The sequence below is a fragment of the Suricata suricatta genome, chromosome 17 (genome assembly GCF_006229205.1).
Source record: "Suricata suricatta isolate VVHF042 chromosome 17, meerkat_22Aug2017_6uvM2_HiC, whole genome shotgun sequence".
Classification (NCBI taxonomy): domain Eukaryota; kingdom Metazoa; phylum Chordata; class Mammalia; order Carnivora; family Herpestidae; genus Suricata; species Suricata suricatta.
In genome coordinates this window covers 32,036,607-32,049,548 of record NC_043716.1, presented here as the reverse complement: position 1 = coordinate 32,049,548, position 12,942 = coordinate 32,036,607, and the positions used below count along the sequence as shown (strand labels likewise).

At 39.0% G+C, this 12,942-nt stretch overlaps 1 protein-coding gene across 4 annotated transcripts in view; it reads right to left on the bottom strand.

Annotated features, from left to right (window-relative positions):
- Positions 1–12,942, bottom strand: part of CA10 (carbonic anhydrase 10) — a 484,381-nt gene that overhangs the window by 365,063 nt on the left and 106,376 nt on the right. The window lies entirely within an intron of this gene.

Here is a 12,942-nt window from a genome sequence, read left to right as displayed (position 1 = left end):
AAGAGAACTCAGATGTGCAAGGGGGGAAAATGGGCAAACATGGAATGTCTATAAACTGTAGTTCAGGCCATGATGGAGTTAGCATCAAGGCCACTAATGATTTGTTGTCCAAACTGGGTCACTTTGAGAATGAAAGTGGTGCTGTTAATTATTCTGCAAGGACAACTGACATAAACATTACCCTAAAATCATAGTATTCTGGAACAAAAAAGGGAAAGCATGCATTTGGAGGAAGGAGGAGCACCAAGGGATTCAGAGGAAGTTTTGAGTTTGGGTCATCGAAGAAAAATACGTGTTGTGAAGGGAGGAAATGTGAGAATATTCCAGGCATAATAAAACAGCAAACACAAAGATGTGAAGCAGTAAAATTGCATCCTATGGCTCAACTCATCTATATGAACCCAAAGAAAACAACCAGAAGGTGTCATTTTGGTCCCATCAAACAGAAAATTCAAAAGCCTGATAATACCAATAATACCCAGTGTTATATAAGAACATTAATTAATATTCTGTATGTGAGCACCATCAATTTGGAGAGCACCATGGCAGTATCTACTAAAATTGATGCTATGTGTAACCTACTATCTAGAAATAAAATTCCTGGTATAAACCTTCATGTGTGTCCAAGAAGCAATATAGATGAACATTCACTGTACATTGTAATAGTGAAAAATTAGAAATATCTTAATTGCTCATCAACAGCAGAATGAAAAAAAAAATACCATAGTATATCCATAAAATGGATTGCTATTCAGTAGTTACCTGAACTAAATCCCAGTGCATCTATCAATATGCATCTATCAATATAAATAAATCTCACAAACATGTTTGGTGAGAAAGGAAACAAAAAAGCTACAGAAAGATATGTATTATAGGAAACCATATCTGTAAAGATTAACAGCATGGAAATCCTACTATAATTTGTTTCATGGATACATATATACAAATACAGTAAAAATACATGATAAAAAAGCTTGCATGGGAAGGATACATACAAAATATTGGATAGTGGTTTTACTTTAGGTACGAAAGAAAAGGAAGAGAATTAAAAAAAGTACCCAGATGCCTTTAATTGTAATCCAGCTTTAGTCTTACAAGAGAGAGAGATGAAACCAATACGGCGGCATTTTTAGATGTGACCATACTGAGCGATGGGTACAGGGGGCCCAATGTATTTTAGTGTGGTAATTAGTGGGGGTCTGGAGCCTGAGCCCAATCCAACCCCCTGGCTCTACCACTTCACCAGCGTGTGACTTTGAGAGAATGATTTTTTTCATGTCTCAACTCCTCACCTGTAAAATATGGCCAATGACAGCACCCACATCATGGGAAGGCCTTGAGGACTGAATGAATCAGTGTTTGAAAAGCTCTTAGAACACAAAGTAAGAATTGTATTTGTTAAATAAAGAACAAACAGGAAGTGTGGTCCACAGCTCAGCTGGATATAGGACAGGGTAGCTGGGATGGGTCACGATGGATGACAGGCTGAAAGGCTGCCTTGGGATGAAGCACGGGGCCTTGGAAGCCAGTAGGCCTCCTGGGAAGTCCCTGAGTTGGAGTGACTACAGATAACAAAAGAAGAGTCTGCACTTGGAACATTCCTGAAAGGACTGAATTCAATGTATTATTGTGTTCGTAAACAATGCCTGGGAGGTAAGCAGTGCTCAAAACACAAGTGTATTTCTTTTCTTTATTCTTCTCTCAACCTAAAGTATAGACTCCATCATTACCCTGATACTAGGGGTCACAACTAAGACCACGTTTAGCGGATGGTTATGTTCGATAGTATCCGAAGTGCCTATCAGAGGCCTGAGTGGACCCGTGGCAAAACTATCTAACCACATATTTACATAATGCAATTCTTCATGGAGTGAGGGACCTGGAAGATTTTCAGACTGCCTCTGCTGCTTATTTGCCTGCCTCTCTCTGTCCCCCTTTCCAAGACTCTCCATCCCATTTTCCATTCTCTGTTTTGTGACGCTGGGACTCTGTCTGCTGCATTTCTTAGCTCCCTGTTAGCTGGCTTCCTGTTAGCAGGTTGGGAGCGGGAGAGTGCGGGCTCCTTGCATCTTCAGCATCTGTCCATGTTGCTGTAGCAGCATGAGCGAGGAACAGATAGGAGTCTGCTCTTCAGCACACTTGAGCCCCCAGCGGTCCCAGGGGTGAAGCACCCTGTGACAGTCTCCAGCTACAGAGCTGTATCCCCCAGACTGTCCTCCCAGCATCTGCTGGACCACGGGCTGCCTGACAGTCCAAGTACTCACTGGGCCACACTCCTTTACTCATTCCTGAAACTACAAACCTCTGCCTCCCTAGTCATCCAAGTACCAGCCACAGGTCACCACCTTCTTAACAGTAGGAGCAGCATCTCACCTGCCGCCTTAGAGACAGACTTAAGTCACAGTCCCTCAAGGCCCACCTCTTGGGTCCAACTTCTTCCTTGTGGCCTCTTCCTTTTGGATCCATGAGTTCTAAGAGTGGGCGCTGCTTTCCGTTTTTATCCATGCCATGTTGTGCTGGCTCTCTCTTTTTGCTCCTTTGGCTTCCAAACATCTTTGCAACTCCCTGCATTAAATCCCCTTTGTTTGAATTAGTTGATGGGTTTTCTTTTTCCTACCTGGATCCTGACTCAGAAAGCTTACTCTGGTGTCATTTTTCAGGCTGAGAAGACTAAGGTTTGGAGAACAGAAATGACTTATATCACAACGAGGTAGGGAACAGACAGTCCAGCACCCAGGTCTCCTGTCTGGCAGTCCACATCACTCAGAGATAACACACTGCAAGGAATGAGAACTGCAAGGTCCATCAGTGAGCCTATCATTTAGCGCAAGCTTTTCTTTAAAAGGGGCGCCTGGGTGGTCCAGTCAGTTGAGCATCCAACCTCAGCTCAGGTCATGATCTCACAGTTCGTGGGTTTGAGCCCTGCATTGGGCTCTGTGCTGACAGCTTGGTGCCTGGAGCTGCTTTGGATTCATGTCTCCCTCTCTCTGCACCTCCCTGCTCACACTCTGTTTTTCTCTCTCTCTCAAAAATAAACATTAAAAGAAATAAAACTAGGACTTGAGTGGGATTTGGCTCATGGGCCCTTAATTTTCCAGTCCCCAGTGTGGTGGTTTTTAAACACTGCCATGCATCAGCATCACCTGGAGGCTTGCTGAACAGTTTCTGGGCCCCCACTCCCAGAGATTCTAATTCAGCAGGTCTGGGGGAAGAGCCCTAGAAATTTTATTTCCACCAAGTTCCCAGAAGATCCTGAACCTGATACTACACACTTGGGGAACCACTGCTATGATCCAACTTCTTTATTTTATACATGAGGCGAATAACGCCAGAGATATTTATTGAATTTCTTACCAGAGGTCGCACAGCCAGTAAGTAATTGGGGCTTTCATCAAAATCTTATTTATTCCGAAAGTCTGTATGAAGTTCCGACCATATTCTGGGCACTGTGCTAGGTCCTGGCTATGAAAGGATGAATGTGATATGGGCTCGCAGTCTAGTGGAAGAAAATGAAATGAGAGATGATTGTGTATATGACTCCCGAGAGTCCAGGAAGCAGTGGGACCACAGTGAAGGGCTTGGTTTCTTGAAGGAGGTGACATCGGAGGCATCCTGTCAAAATAAACAGGTGGGAGGAGGAAATTCCAGGCAGAGGGACCAGCTGTGTGAGATTATTTGAGAAGCAACATAGCATCATGCTTCGCAGTAGGACTTCTGGCTTTGGTTCTAATTAACTGCCAGCCTAGTCTCAGTGTCCTCTTACGAAAATAGGGACAAGACAGGTATCTACCTCATAGGGTTGATGTGTAGACCATATAAGATAATGAAGGGAAGTAAGATGCTCTGGCCTAGTGTCCTGAACACAACCGTCCCTGCACAAACAGGAGCAATTGTTGTTGACATTATTATCATAGCACAGCACGATGTCAGAACACCCCACGTTCACAGGCACAAACAGACCTGGAGTGCGAAGTGCAAGTGAAGGTACGGAGGCAGGCTAAGTCAGACAGTGAAGGACTATCTGCAACAGTGTCTCTACGTGAAGACAATGAGCAGCCAGTGAAGAATTCAGGCAGAAGAGTGATGTGCTAAGGTCTGCACTGTAACTGGAGGAAAGGAGGACGACATACAGGGGCGATGTAGTGATCCAAGAGGGTTTAGAAGAAAAGATGAGGAGGTCAATTTTGGAGCCAAGTGGGATATTTAAATGGAACTCTCTAGAACTCAAAAGAAACATCTCAGCTATGCAAATTGGGGACCCATCAGTTGGCGGCCCAATCCACGGCAGTGAATGAAATGACCCGGCAATGCTATGTAGAGAGAAGACGGTCCACGGGTGCTTATACAGTCAGCACTGAGAAGTGGAAGGGAACACTCATGAGATATTACCCCAATGGTTCTGGGAACACCTTCCAGAAGACCCGGTCGACAATACAGATCCTTCAGAGATCAAACACTAGCAGGATCAAGGAGTAACTCCTGGATTCAGAACCAGGAAATGCAGTTTTTAAATCTGCTTTATGCCAGATGGATTACATCACCTACATTTTATAAAAAACTGTAAATTCACATATAAGAAGGTAAAGGGGATGGGCAATAATTAGTCAAAAAGTGATTTTTTTCTTCAAAAATAAAGCAAATAAAAACATCTCCTGCTAAAAAAACCTCAAGAAAAATGATTTGAGTATTTTATTCTTATTTTCCATCCAAGGTCGTGAATGGCCATTTCAGGCCCTCTGTGATCTGGCCATAGATGGTGGTGGCCTTGTCCCACTGCTATGCCCTGACATTCTTCAGGAAGATTGTCCCAGCCATACTGAGAGTATCTTCCTCATACACGCCATAACTTTTTGAGCCTCCAGGCCTATGGCCATTCTGTTCTTTATCTTTCCCTAAAGGGATGAAAAATTGAGTAAAAAAACATTCCACTTACACTTTAAGCCTAATTTCTGTGCCACGCCAGACTCTCACCTTGCTTGCCCACCACTGACCATGATCTTCTGCCCCAACACTATTTTCTTCATAGCACATTTTCATAAGCTTCATTTCATTTGTTCACTTACTTCTTTAGTCCCTGTCTCTTCTCTGGAATGTAAGCATTGCAAGGTGAAGGGCCACACCTGTGTAGGTGTATGTTTTGTCCAGTTGTACCTACTGCATTCAAGTGCCTGGTAAACCGAAGGAACTCAATGAAGAGTTACAGAATGAATGGAGGAAACAATGTTTCATGCTTAATAAAGCATTTTCAACTAATTGAGGACATGCGTAAGAAAACTCATAAAGAAGTAATGCATGTCTTCTGGAGAGTTGAATGAGATCACAGAGCTGAAGTTTGGGAAGAGCAAGTGGGAGTAGGGAAGGCTTATCAAGGGGAGGGGAGTCACCAGGTACCTACTAGACACATCTCTCATCAGTAATTTTATCCTCCCATGAAGAACACCACATAAGTGGTAGTTTTCTCATTTCATGAATGAGGGCACAGGAGCTTAAAGAGGCTACTAATGTGTTGCCCAACTCACACAGCTAATAAGTGGCAGCACAGAAATGAGTCTGATTGTACAACACCACGGCATTGTACAATGATAGCATGTTGCTCTCATGAATTAGAATGCATAAGGGCAGACCAAATTAAAAATTAACCATGATGTGAATAGAGACTTGGCAGCCATTAACTGATCTAGCAGAGGGTTACAGAACTGCCCACGTAAGAGCAGGTAGACTTATAATTTAGGGTTGGATCATAATTAAGCACTGTGTGCAGAGAATTGTACAGTGAGAACAGCCCTGAACAAGGTTTAATAACATAGACTTTGCTCCTGACTCTGCCACTTAGACTTGGGTTGCCTTGTTTAAGCCACATCACCCACGTCGTGCCTTCAGGTTCTACCTGCCTACTTAGCTCACAGAGTTGTAATGAGTCGTGAATAGGACAACACACTTTGCAAGCATTTTGAAAACTGAAACAAGTGATAGGTCCCTAAGGGATAATTCTAGGCCCCCCGTCTTCTTCTCCACCCTATACTCTTAGAGACCTTTCTCTCATAGAAATTTTGCTTGTCCTTTCTTGTCTTAATTACATTAATGTGAATACAATTATGTGTATATGTATGTGTATATATATACTGTTTTTCTGAGCCCTTTTTAGAAGTAATTTTATTTATCTCTTTGAGAGAGAGAGAGACAGCACATGCATGTGAGCAGGGGAGGGGCAAAGGGAGAGAAAGAGAGAATCTTAAGCAGCTTCCATGCACAGTGTGGACTACAACCACGAGATCGTGACCTGAGTCCAAATCAAGAGCTGGACACTTAACCAACTGAAATACCCAGGAGTCCCGAGAAGTAATTTTAAGAAACCTTCCAAATAGTATAGTAAAAGTTTGACTAGGGCACCAGAAAGCCTGTTCTGCCACAAACCAACTATGTGACCATGTGGAAACAATTTTTCTTCTCTTGGTCTCATTTCCTGTATTCATAAGTGAGTAGAATTCAATGATTTCTAAAATATTTTCCAACTCTCCAATTCCATTTACTCCTCTGAAATTAACTGATGTGGGAAACATGGTTTAATCTTTCCAACCTGGTTCTTAAGAATCTGGAGACATCATTATGTTCTTACCCCACAATGGTTTTAGGAAAGGATGTACCTATTAGGCCACTTTCTCTGACTATGAATATCCTGATTACAGCATTGAATCCAAGATGAGTAAGTTTCTGTCTAAATATTAGATTGACTCCACATTCTCACCGTTGACAGAGATTTTAAAAAATACTTCCATTCTTCATAACACTTCTTGTGTACTAGCAGCTGATAGGAAATTTCTGGGGAAAAGTGATCCTCTCAAGCAGCATGCACCTGCTTTAATTCAAGGAACAAAAAGTTACACTGATTTTTTGAAGTGATCTAAAACCAGCACATTTCTCTACCTGAAGCCCAGAGAGATGGATGAGCCAATGGGCTTCCTATGATCACCTCTGCTCCCCATATATCAGTGGGGTTAGGAAATAAATGTGTTTTAAATTACTTACAATTTGAGATATACCTAAGAAATTAAATCTCTCCATATATGACAAAAGTTAATACACCTTAATCTGCATCAATAGAAGTCTGGTTTCCTTGCCGTGGGAAATAATTGAACCATTCACTTTATATTTAAAGTAGAGTATTTATTTCTGGCTATCGGATGGTAAGCATAAAAGTAACACATTAGTGTTTGTCCAGAGGATAAATGACGAGGATGGGGAGCGGGTCTGAAAGCCATGCTCTTTTTAAGAAAGCAGAGGATTTTAATCAAGACAAAAAAGACCTGAAGGAGATCTCAAAATCATCGTCAATAATTTAACACAATATATTCTATGTTATCCAGGAGGATACGGCAGATAAACAGGAGGAACATAAAGGAAGAGATATTTGGGTGATTGGTACAGAGAAGGTTCCAAATGAGCAAGCACTTATGTATTAGAACAGGTCTTTTCAGATGTGGCACTGCCTGGACACAGAACACGTAGAAGCAGAGGGTGGGGTGGCCATCTACCAGAGATGATATGGGTTGGAAATAGTAAAGGTTCCTTAGATCATTAAGATGCGTTTTTCTTTGCTTTTCTTTTTCTGTTTTTGAGTTACTCTCAAGTGACTTTCAAAATCAATTCCTTAGAAAAACAAACACTTCTACTGAAGAGAAAGTGTGGCTTTCATGGCTCATTTAGAATCATGAGATTCTAATTCCAAATCCATGTCAGATACCTGGTCGACTTACGATGTTCATTCTTGTTCTGCAACTAATCGTGTCTTTTATAGTAGAGATACTTTGGGCCTCAGATCCTCTTCCATCATAGTAACTTGCTTCTTGTTTTCCTTTAAAGTCTTTGCTGAATGCTATGTATGTTGAAGGGAGGGATCAAAATAGGGAAAAGATAAAGAAACTCTTATTTCAGGCCTGATGGAATAGCAGGGATCAGATTAGTCTCCTGCCTTAAACAAGAAGAAAACTGGAATAGATACATAAAAAATTGGGTTTCAGACACTGGGCAACAAACTGTGATGGACACTTACTCCTGAAAGAAGGAAAACAAAGATGATGAGGCATGTGAATGTCCAGATCACTACCTAAAAAACGTTTCCAGGTCAAAGCTCTAGAGAGGGGTGCTCAAACAGAACCAGGGGGTCTTGCTGAGTTGAAGAGACAGAATTCAGTGTTTGGAGAGGCTAGGGTGGCTAGGATTTGTGAGCTGTTTACTGAGAGGAGGGAACTATATCAGAGATAAGCAGAAGGTACCCCAGAGTACTTTGCTTTACTAATCTTAGCATACTTAACAGGAAACCACCCAGAGTCAGGGATAAAACACTGGAAAGAAATAGTCACAACAATTTCTGAAGTTCACACAGGGCTGGGAGTAGTTTGTATTCCTAACATCCAAAGAGGAAACATGCAGGTGTTTAATTCAGAGGGGATTAGGTAGAGCCCCTAGAAGAGTATAATCTTGGTAGTGGAGCTAAATTAGCCCCCAAATAAAGGCTTCTCTAGCAAGGCTTCAGAGAAATCAAAAGATCGAAATAACTGCATAATGAAACAAAATCTAATACTATAAAGGGAATATAACAAAATCCAGCAACCAAAAATGTACAGTTTGCAGTTACTTGCATCAACTCGACGTGGCAAGTAACTCAAAAGAAACATAAAAAGACAATAGATTCCCTGGTGAAAAATCAATCAATGGAAACAAATCCACAGATACACAAATCATAGCATTTTTAGACAAAAACACTAAACCAGCTATTATAATTATTTTCTATATGTTCAAGAGAACAGAGGAAAACATGAGCATGATGAGAAATGGAAAGTTTAAAAAATACCCAAAGGGGTCTTCCAAAGATGAGAAACAAAATATCTGAAAAGAAAAGCACTTTCTGAGATTAATAGCAGATGAGATGCCACAGAAGAAAAGATCCATGAACTTGAAGAGATAGCAGTAGAAACTGTCAAACATTAAGCACACAGAGAAAAAAAATTAAAAATTGGACAGACCTTAATGACTTGTGAAATAACAGCAAGCAGTCTAAGAAATATATAAAACTGGAATCCCAGAGGAGTGGAGGTGAATGAGGGCGTGGTGGTAAAAAGTGTGAAGAAAGAGCCTGCTGGGGATTCTCTCTCTCCCTCTCTCTCTCTCTGCCCCTTCTGCTCACACACAGACACACGCACACTCTTTCTGTGTCTCTCTTTCAAACATAAATAAATAAACGTTAAAAAAAAAAAAACAAACCCACCCTAACGAAAGTGATGACAACCAGTGATAAAGAGAAAAATCTTAGTGCCCAGAGGAAAAAGTCTATTATATACAAAAAGTAAAGATAAGATTACAGTGAACTTGGTGCACCTGGGTGGCTCAGGTGGTTGGGTGTCGGACTCTTGGCTTTGGCTCAGGTTATGATCTCAGGGTTCGTGAGTTCCATTCCCACATGAAGCTCTGTGCTAGGGGTGTGGAGCCTGCTTGGGATTCTCTCTCCCCCCTCCCCCTCTCTCTGACTCTTCCCTGCTCACTTACTCTTGCTCTCTCTCTCAAACTAAATAAATACACTTAAAAAATGAAAAATAAAAGAATTACAGTGACCTTATTTAAAGCCATGCAAGCCAAAAGTCAGTGGAGTGATATCAGCGTTTAAAATATATATGTATACACAAAAACTCAGAATTTGTTATCCAGTGGAAATATTCTAGAAATAATTGTTAAATAAGGTATTTTTTAGAAAAATAAAATATGATAATATCTCTAAGAGAAATACTAAAGGAGGTTCATCCATCAGAGGGAAAGTGATGAAAATGTGGATTTACACAAAGAAATACAGAATATCAGAAAAGGTAAATAGGTGAACAAATACAAAAGACTTTTTACCTTCATTTTTCATCTCTTTAAAAGATAACTATTTAAAGCAAAAATACGACATACAATAGGGTCTCTAACATATAAAGGAGTAACATGCATGACATCAATAATACAAAGCCAGGAAAACATAAATGAAGTGTACTGTTGTTGGGTTCTCATAATAATAAGATAGTTTTAAGATACACAGAATTTGGGTGCCTCAGTGGCTCAGTCGGTGAGCGTCTGACTTCGGCTAAGGTAATGATCTCACAACTCGTGAGTTCGGGCCCTGTATCAGCCTCTGTGATGACAGCTCAGAACCGGGAGCCTGCTTAGAATTCTGTGTCTCCTTCTCTCTCTTCCCTTCCCCTGCTTGGTCTCTCTCTCTCTCTCTCTCTCTCTCTAAAAAAATGAACAAATGTTAACAAAATTTAAAAAAATACACAGAACAAAAATTCATGGAACTGAAAGAAAAAAGCTAAAAATCCATAATTACAATTGGAGATTTCAACATTCTTCTTTCAATAATTGATATAACAATGACAAAATTGGTTAATACATGGAAAACATGAACAATACATTTTCAAAGAATGGAATCTAAATCACATTTATAAAACACTCCACTAAAATAGCAGCAGAATACACATTCTTTTCAAGGGCATATAGAACATTTTCCAAGTTGACCATAGTCTCAGGCATAAACAAATCTTAATAAGTTTAAGAAGTTTGAAAATATACAAAGTAGCATTTCTGATCACAACAAAAATGAACTAGAAATCAATAATGGAAAGACACCTGGGAAATTCCAAGATATCTGGAAATTAAACAGCATCCTTCTAAACAACTGATGGATTAAATTAAAAAATCACAGAGAAATCAGGAAATGGTTTGAATGGAATGAAAATGGAATCATATTATTTTTATATTAAAATCTGTGGGATGCCACTAAGGTAGATGCCACTAAGGTAAGAAATGTGAAGTATTAAATGTTTATATTAAAAAAGAGCACAAGCAAGATCTCTAGCTTCTATCAACAGAAATAAAACCCTAATAAAAGGAAAGGAAATTGAACTCAAAATCAAGAAATGGAATAAAGTAATAAATATTGAAGAGAAATCAATGAAATAGGATCTAGGCAAAAAACACAAAAAGAAAATCAGCAATACCAAAACTGGTTCTGAGAAATGAACAAAATTGATAAGCCTCTAGTCAAACTATTCAGGCAAGAAAAAGTAAGAAAAGGCACAAATCATTAATAGCACAAAGAGAAGAAGGTCATCATTAAGATCCTACAGACACTGAAAAGTACAGTAAGCAACTTTCTGCCACTAACTCTGACAAGGAGGAAAAGGATGAATTTCCTAAAAACACATTCTACCAAAGTTTGCTCATGAACAAATAGGTAATCTGTATAACTCTATAATTATTCAAGAAATTGAATTAGTAGTTTAAAAATCTTCCTATTGAAACTGTTGAGGCCTGAATGGCTTCACCAATTACTTCTACCAAATTTTTAGACTTTCGGAAAATAGAAGTTGATGACACATTCCTAACCAATTCCATGAAATCAGAATCAAAATTAGCCTGGTTCCCAAACTAGATAAACACATTATATGGAAAGAAAATTTTAGACCAATATACCTCTTGAACATAAGACAAAGATTCTTAACAAAATATTAACAAGTAGTAATAAATTAACAATATATTTTTTAAAAATTTTTTTGTCTTTTATTTATTTTTGAGAGACAGAGAGAGGCAGTGCGAGCAGGGGAGGGTCAGAGAAAGATGGAGACACAGAATCCGAAGCAGGCTCCAGGCTCTGAGCTAGCTGTCAGCACAGAGCCCAACGCGGGGCTCGAACCCACGAACAGTGAGATCATGACCTGAGCCAAAGCTGGTTGCTTAACTGACTGAGCCACCCAGGTGCCCCAAATTAATATATTAAAGGATAGCAGGCTATGACCAAGTAGGGTTTATTCAATATATACAAACTTGGATCCACATTCCTGAATCAATCAGTAATGCACCATATTTATTATTAAAAACAAAAGAGCTCATGATTATCTCAATAGATGCAGAAAATCTTCTGATAAAATTCAATGACTGTTCAAAGTAAAAAATTTTCAGTATACTCAAAATAGAAGGGAACTCCTTTAATTTTATAAAGGACATTTATTAAAAGCCTTTAACCATAATTAAATAGCCAATAATTGATTAGAAAACACTGAATGTATTCTCCCTAATATGAGAAACATGCAGGTAATATTTGCTCCCAAATCTTACATTATACATTTTCCTGAAAATAGCAGCTATGCAATAAGGCAAGAACAATAAATAAAAGTCATAACATTCAAAACAAAAATGTTAAACTATATTTATGTTAAAGAAAACATGATCACCTAATGTAAAGCAAAATATTTAGAATAAGTGAGTTTAGCAAGGCCACAGGGCAGAAAGTCCATATATAAAAATTGCATCTCTATATAGAAAGAAACACAAAAACTAAACATAAGAAATGAGTATAATGTATGATATAAAAAATATGAAATATCTAGGTATAAATTTAACAAATATGAGAAAGATCTGTATATTATAAAAAATAACATATTTCTAAGAAAAATTAAAAAGCCCTAAATAAATGTAAAGGCAAATATTATGTTCATGGATCAGAAGGTTCAATAAGTGTTAAGATCTAAATTCCCAAACTGATGTAGAGTTTCAATTCAGTCAACATCAAAGTCCCAAAGGACTTTGTCTTTTTTTTAGAACTTGATGTTATTTACATAATTTTATGGAAATGCAAAGATATTAGAAAAGCCAAAAAATTTTGAAGAAGATAAAAAAAATTATAGGATTTAGATCACCTGAGTTTAAGATTTCTAACCTAGAGGAGAAAGCAGGAAATAGCCTCCTTGATCTCAACTGCAGCATTTTCGTACTCGACACATTCCCAAAGGCAAGGGAATCAAGAGCAAAAATGAACTATTGGGACCTCATCAAGATAAAAAGCTCCTGCACTGCAAAGGAAACAATAAAAAAACTAATAGGCAACTGACAGAATGGGAAAAGATAGTGGCAAAT